The 7,757-nt window shown below is 37.5% G+C and overlaps 1 long non-coding RNA gene across 1 annotated transcript; it reads left to right on the plus strand.

Moving 5' to 3' along the window:
- Positions 1 to 232: 232 nt before the first annotated feature.
- On the plus strand, positions 233 to 2,398 carry LOC149415188 (uncharacterized). The gene is made up of 4 exons (XR_016303920.1): positions 233 to 314; positions 731 to 928; positions 1,573 to 1,722; positions 1,871 to 2,398. It is a non-coding gene; the product is annotated as an uncharacterized LOC149415188 (long non-coding RNA).
- Positions 2,399 to 7,757: the final 5,359 nt, after the last annotated feature.

Raw genomic sequence — 7,757 nt, forward strand, 5'->3', positions numbered from 1 at the left:
TATGGCTGGAGATAACCACTTTAACACACAACACAACGCAATAAATGCGTATTTTGGAGACAATATAATTAATTTACCCGTCTGTAACTTTTTGCATACATCGGTTTTTTGTTAAATAAAATATACAAGCATTACTGCTGGTGGCATAATGCTTGTCTATGACTTTATTATTGTCTGTGTAAAACTAACCTAATTTGTTGACTCATCCTTTTTCTTCGCCATTCGCCTCACCTGGTTTTTGTTCTACTTTATATCGCTTACACTGTTGAACCCACGAAGTTAAATTTATCTTCCCGTGCTTGTGATATTTATTAGTAAGTTTTACTTATCACGCTAATCATTTTGGTAGCGGCCGTTATCGGTACACCTAAGTCAGGAAATCTATTGGCCTTTTGTTTGGGGAACGTTCAAACTGTCAATTAGACGTCTGCTTATTTTAATAAAAAATATTTTTAAATTAGTTTAAAATTAAATTATTCTGTTAAAGGCGGATAAGTGACTCAATAAAAGCTTTACCGGCTTAAATTTACTTATGGTTCTAGTTATATTGAGTTATCCGACAAATCTTTCACCAGATTTCAAATGTCAACTTCAAGGTCGAGATAGTCACAATATTTATTTCCAAATAAATGTTTCACATAAGATGTCATTGTTTTGACAATATATTTAACCAAACAAAATATAAGGCTCATTTAAAATAAGGTTCCCCTACAACTATGTTCTGTTTCAGGTATATATATTGTAACAATTACTGAAGCCTACGACAGCTGTGCCATGGATTTAGTAAATCCAGAAACTGTTTCCATCAAGACGGAACCAGGGCTCCAGGAAGAAGGCGGAAGTGAAATGCCGTACACGGATCTGGACTTTGACCTCCCAGATGTAAAGAAGGAATGTTTGCGATATGCGGAGAGTACTCAGACAGCCAGTTAGTTGCATCGCTTATGTTAAATAAAATATATATTATTAATCCAACCTCCCTACCCCAATGGAGAATACTCCACACGAGTCCCAACTGTTGTGTGGCTTAAGGTCAAAAGGAGGGGAGGGAGGTGAAAGGTGGAAGTAACTGCCTATTCAGATCTTATAATTTCAATCGATTTTTAAATGAAAAAAAATGTTTATAGCAAGGCGATACCGATAGTATCTCCCACTCTGGAATATAATATCATGTATCACGCTTGGATTTTATCCCGGGGCCTCCAAATTACTAGTCGAAAGCCATACCCTACGATCACAGAAGCCGCCAATGCACACAATAAGTGCTCGATTCCTTAAGTTTTCCACATCATCCTCATACGTTAAAAATACACATCGATGGAAGAAAACATCATTTCGTTGACTTAAAACAACTCCATACTGAAGGTGCTCAAGAACAAATACCTTTTCCTTCCTAAAGCGGACATCCGGGGTTATTCTTATTAATTTTCTCAAATGAACCTTGAACTCTCTTCAACTAATTCTCACTTCTGCAGGGTTAAAAAATTATGTATTTTATCTAAAATATTTAATTTTGAAAAAAATTGTTTTGTTTAACATTAATTGTCAATGTACGTACATGTTGTTTTATAGATTGCATTAATGTGGAGACTATAACCGTCAAGGCGGAACTCGGACGCCGAGAAGATAATGATGGGGGATTCCCTTGTATGGAAATTGACATAGACCTGCCGGATGTTAAAAAGGAATGCTTAGAACGCTTTGAAAGAATTGACCAATCCGGTAAAAACAATTATTTTTCTGAAATTTAACTATTTCTGACATCGTGATTTGTTAATTTTTTTTTCAATTTCTGTCCTTTCTTATGCTAAGTGTAGATATTAAGTGGTACTAAGCATTTATAATCGTGTTATTTTATTTTCTTCAACAGATATCGTCTTGACGCATCCTGTGGAAAAACAAATAATTTGGCCTCATTGTATCTACTACCATTCTCATAAGTCGAATTTCAAAAGGCACTTACGCACACATGCAGGAAAAAAACATTTTTCATGTTCGGAGTGCGACAATTCATATTCTCGAAAAATTGATCTTACGTTTCATATTCTGACTCACAGTGGAGAAAAACCTTTTTCATGTTCTAAGTGCATCAAATCATATTCTAGAAAAAGCTATCTGACGAGACACATGCTGACTCACAGTGGTGAAAAACCTTTTTCATGTTCTGAGTGCAATTATGTATGTTATCAAAAAAGCAATCTGAAAAGCCACATGCTGACTCACAGTAGAGAAAAACCTTTTTCATGTTCTGAGTGCAATTATGCATCTTCTCAAAAAACTACTCTGAAAAGCCACATGCTGACTCACAGTGGAAAAAAACCTTTTTCATGTTCTGAGTGCAATTATACATCTTTTCAAAAAAGCAATCTGACGATTCACATGCGGACTCACAGTGGAGAAAAACCTTTTTCATGTTCTGAGTGCAATTTTGCATCTTCTCAAAAAAGCAATCTGAAAAGCCACATGCTGACTCACAGTAGAGAAAAACCTTTTTCATGTTCTGAGTGCAATTATGCATCTTCTCGAAAAACCACTCTGAAAAGCCACATGCTGACTCACAGTGGAAAAAAACCTTTTTCATGTTCTGAGTGCAATTATACATCTTTTCAAAAAAGCAATCTGACGATTCACATGCTGTCTCACAGTGGAGAAAAACCTTTTTCATGTTCTGAGTGCAATTATGCATCTTCTCAAAAAAGCAATCTGACGATTCACATGCTGACTCACAGTGGAGAAAAACCTTTTTCATGTTCCAAGTGCATCAATTCATATGATACAAAACGCAATCTGACGAGGCACATTCTAACTCACAGTGGAGAAAAACCTTTTTAATGTTCCAAGTGCATCAACTCATATTCTACCAAAAGCCATCTGAAGAGACACTTGCTGAATCACGGAGGAGAAAAACCTTTTTCATGTTTGGAGTGCAACTATTCATGTTCTCAAAAAGACGTTTTGAAAAGACACATGTGGACTTACAGGGGAGAAAAACCTTTTTCATTTTCAGAGTGCAAATATGCATCTTCTCGAAAAAGCAATCTGACGATTCACATGCTGACTCACAGTGGAGAAAAACCTTTTTCATGTTCTGAGTGCAATTTTCATCTTCTTAAAAAAAGCAATTTGAAAAGCCACATGCAGACTCACAGTTCAGAAAAACCCTTTTCATGTTCCGAAGGCAACTCTGAAGAGCCACATGTTGACTCACTGTGTTGAAAAACTTTTTTTATGTTTTGAGTCCAACAATTCGTTTTCTCAAAAATACCAACTGACGAGACACATGATGACTCACATTAGAGTAAAACCTTTTTCGTGTTCTGATTGCAACAATTTGTATTCTAAAAAAAGCTATCTGACGATTCGCATGCTGTCTCACAGTGGAGAAAAACCTTTTTCATGTTCATAGTGATATTATTCATGTTCTCAAAGGGGCACTCTGACGAGCCACATGCAGACTCACAGTGGTGAAAACCTTTTTTATGTTCTGACTGTAGCTATGCATCTTCTATAAAAAGCAATCTGACTGGTCACATTCTGACTTACATTGGAAAAAAACCTTTTTTTATTTTTCAAATGCAACTATGATCTCTGAAGGGCAATCTGATAAGACAAATGCTGACTCACAGTGGAGTTAACCTTTTTTTGTTCCGCATGAAACGAAAGAAAGAAAAAAGATTTGAGAAGACACGTTATAATTAACAGAAGAGTCAGGAAAAAAAATTGCATGTTTCACATTCAACGATTAATATTCTCGAAAGGGTTTTCTAATGAACCATATGCTGACTCACAGTTAAAAGTTTCCGTAAAACATTTTTAATTGAAAATTTTAACCACACCTCGAAATTCTCCATGAAATGCAAGATAAATGATATACACGAAAAACGTTCAAATCTTTAGTTTAGCTGATGTTAAAAACCTTGATTTTATTTACTCTTCTCGGAAGCAACTATGACTCTCACACAGCTCGTGCATCTTAGATCATTAAAAATATATTTAAATTTTGAAGATAAAATGATTATACGGCCAACCAGAACGAAACGATGGATGTGTTGAATTACGATTGTGCCAGCCAATTGGTCGCGGCTTATTTAAACATGAACTCAATTAAACAGATTGACCCGTCATTCTTGGACACTGATGCTGACATTAATGTACAACTTGTTAAATTTTACTCCATTGTTAATTTTGCAATCAAAAATATTGTACCCTTGACAATTTACAGGCAAACTGAATTGCCGAAATGGTTCTCAAAAGAACTGATAGACTTAATTACAAATTCGCCTGGCTATCGATCATATTTCCTTTCATATATTGAGGGCAGAATATAATAAGCTCTCTACAAACTGTTATAACAGTTACATGTGTGTTGTCGAAGGCTCTCTCATAGGGGACTCAAATTTATTTTGTAAATATGTTAAATTCCAAAAAGAAAATTGAACTTATATACCTAGTACTATGTCACTTGTCATTCGATTGTAAACTATCACAAAATCTACAGGAAACTGTTAATCTGTTTGCTCAGTTTTATTGTGGTGTATAATATATGTTAGTAAAAGTGTAAACAGTAAGTACTCTTGTTCTAATTTGGTTGAAAACCTTAATATATCTGACTGTGCAGTCACTATAGATGACGTTATATATGTTCTGGAGAGTCTTGATTCCCCCAAATCCGCAGGACCCGATAAATTTCCACCTAGATTCCTAGTTAATTGTATACATTCATTATCACATCCCATACATAAGTTATTTATGAAGTTACTCTCATCAGGTGTGTTTCTTTTGGAAGTTTAGTCATTTGATGCCTATTTTCAAAAAAGGGAAAAAAGAGAGAAGTAACAAATTATAGGCCAGTATGCATTATAACATAAATTTAGTAATCTTTGTAATCATAAATGATTATACTCTGTAAATTGATTGATTATTCAATAAAAGGAATTGATACAAATCTTATAATATCTCGTTGTATGCACCAATATTTTTTTCGTTTTTTGTATCATATTTTTTTAATTATAGTGAATGCATCAGTATTGATTGTTGACAATGTGCATTTTTTCTGAGCAATGGAAGTAGCTCGTTGGGTTAGCGGTTCGGTTAGGTTGGGTTAGGTTAGTTTGGGTTGGTTTGGGTGGTTTTGATTTGTGGTATCTTCCGTGGGTACCTTGCTTGTTACACACAAGGTTTCTCCTAATTCTTTTTATAAATATTCATCATCCTACTGTAATGTAAAATGCCCCCTCTTGGAAGTCAGTGTAATATAAATGGCGTTTAGGCCCCAAATTGGAATCGAACCAAGGGCAGGTTAGGCTAGCTCGTGGTAGACAGGTGAAAATCTAAGTTCATCTGGGCGTGGGGGACTCTGTGTTCACTTCCACGTCCCCAACGGTCAGTATATGGGGAAAGGTCACTTCAATTATCACAAAACAGAACTTGTAGGACAAAGGTTTATTACAGTAGAATTACACGGGGAGCACATATTAGCTTTAAAGAACACATACCTATTATCGAATTCTCTCTCCCCCTCAACAGGGTGAATTGGTAACTAGGTGAATTTATGAAATGAACACAATAAAAGGGGGAAAATTCAGGAGGTGCTTACTGCTCCGCCATGTCATGCTGGACGCTCGTGGCCACAATAGAGTCCGTTTATGTTGCGGTTCGGTCGCGTGATTTCGCGGGTTCCGGTAAGGATTGCGTCATGCTCGAGTGAGCGATGATTCAGCGGGGGGCAGGGAACAGTGTCCGAGGCCGAGGTTGGATTTAGACTGGCGGCCGGCACACGCGGGAGCGACGGCGCGCTTGACCATTTGTTTTGCGTGCTTTGTCCGCGGGGTGGGGATCTAGGGTGACCGTACTTTAATGTATAGGGTGACTGTGCTTTAATGTATAGGGTGACTGGGCTTCATAACACATTTCCCCTCCGCCAGTAAAAGGTGACGTGGTAATGAAGCAAAAGGCGCAGAAAAATCCTTTTTACCTTGTTGTGAGAGAAGTAGAGAGTAAATTGCAGTGTTGATTTGAAAAAAGAAAAAAAATACATGGTTATGCAATGGTGAGAAAACATTCAAGGTTATGCGATTGAAAAAAAGGACTCTAAAATTTCATTGGTCTGTAAGCTAAGTTTAAAGAGCGTAGTGTTTTCGTAAAGTACCAAGTGGACGTAATTTCACTGAAGTTATGAAGTTACACTTTCACTGTAACTTGACCCATTTGAGATTGCACTCAAGTATTCACTAGGGCCTTAGAAATTGAACTGTGCTTCTTGGTTGTGGTTGAGAGAGGTTGTTGCGGAGGTCGAGAGGTATCCGGGTTCTGTTGTCGTACCAGCATGAATTCCATTATGCTGATGTGGTGGGGCGGTGGTTGTCAAGGTGAAATGGAGTTGGTAATAACATGGAGTAATACCAGTAAGTTGATTGATGGTTTAAGCGCACAATGGCTATTATGTTGAGTTTGCACATCGGCAAGTGGTTGATTTTCAAAACGGCAAGTGGTTGATTTGCAAAACGGCAAGTGGTTGCTTTGCACAACGGCAAGTGGTTGATTTGCAAAACGGCAAGTGGTTGATTTTCAAAACGGCAAGTGGTTGATTTGCAAAACGGCAAGTGGTTGCTTTGCACAACGGCAAGTGGTTGATTTGCAAAACGGCAAGTGGTTGATTTGCACAACGGAAAGTGGTTGATTTGCAAAACGGCAAATGGTTGATTTGCACAACGGCAAGTGGTTTGGCAGGAACATAACTAACCCTGAGCTGACATGCTCGGAGGTTGGTTTTTTTAATATTGTTTGAATGGTGAGACAACTTGATTTGCAACTGCACGCACGACTCACACCTAATTTGGGTGCGGTCGGGTGTTTTTGGTACGCATAGATTGGAGAGATGTGAATGATGGAAGTGAAGGCGGCAATGAAGTGAAGCTCAGCTTGCAGGTGATGAGGAGGGCTGCTGGTATTCTTTTTAATCCAGGGACAGGTTATTATTAGAGCCAAAATCCTTGAAGTTTACCTGCCTGGTAGACCAATGCTGCAAAAACGTTTGGAGAGAAACAATTTGTGTTCAAAAGAAGAGACGAAAGACAAAAAAAAACGTAGTTGGTTAGAGAGAAGAGAGAGAATCGATATGCTGACTACATTGTGGGTATCCCGAGATTTGGGAAGACAAAAAGTATCACGACTGGCGTGAGGTTACCTATTTGATACTGTTGTATCAAAAGCAAATACAAGGTATAGGTAGGTGGTTGTACAGTAGTAACACCAAGTTTCTGAAAGAAGTTGGCCTTCAATGGCCGGTGTTAGCGCTTGAGCGATAGCAACTTACGACTTTCAAAATTACAAGATATGTGTGTTGATTACCTTAGAATGGGGTGAAAAGGAGAGATTATTTGAAGTGAATTTCATGAATAAAGATTGTCTTACAGACAGACGATACGCTATACACTTCACTTTTCAGATTCATGAACTTAACCTCAGGGATAATGAGGGATGAAAAAAACATACATGGAGTTGAGCGAGCAGGTCTGTTGGTGATTGGGCTGATTTCCAATTCGATCTCTATGTGAGAAATACAATATTTACAAATATACACGAATTTGATGAAAGGGTGAAGGATGGAGGGTTGAGCAGCGAAAATTGATGGTGACTGAGCTAATTCCCAATTCGATCTCTATGTGAGGACGAAATATATCAACCAGCAAATTTCCTGACTCTTTACAAATATACATGAATTTGATGAAAAGGTGAGGGAAAATACACAGTAATAA

This window comes from Hesperophylax consimilis, chromosome 19 (genome assembly GCF_061612785.1).
Source record: "Hesperophylax consimilis isolate HC1 chromosome 19, BYU_Hcon_1.0, whole genome shotgun sequence".
NCBI classification, from domain to species: Eukaryota; Metazoa; Arthropoda; class Insecta; order Trichoptera; family Limnephilidae; genus Hesperophylax; species Hesperophylax consimilis.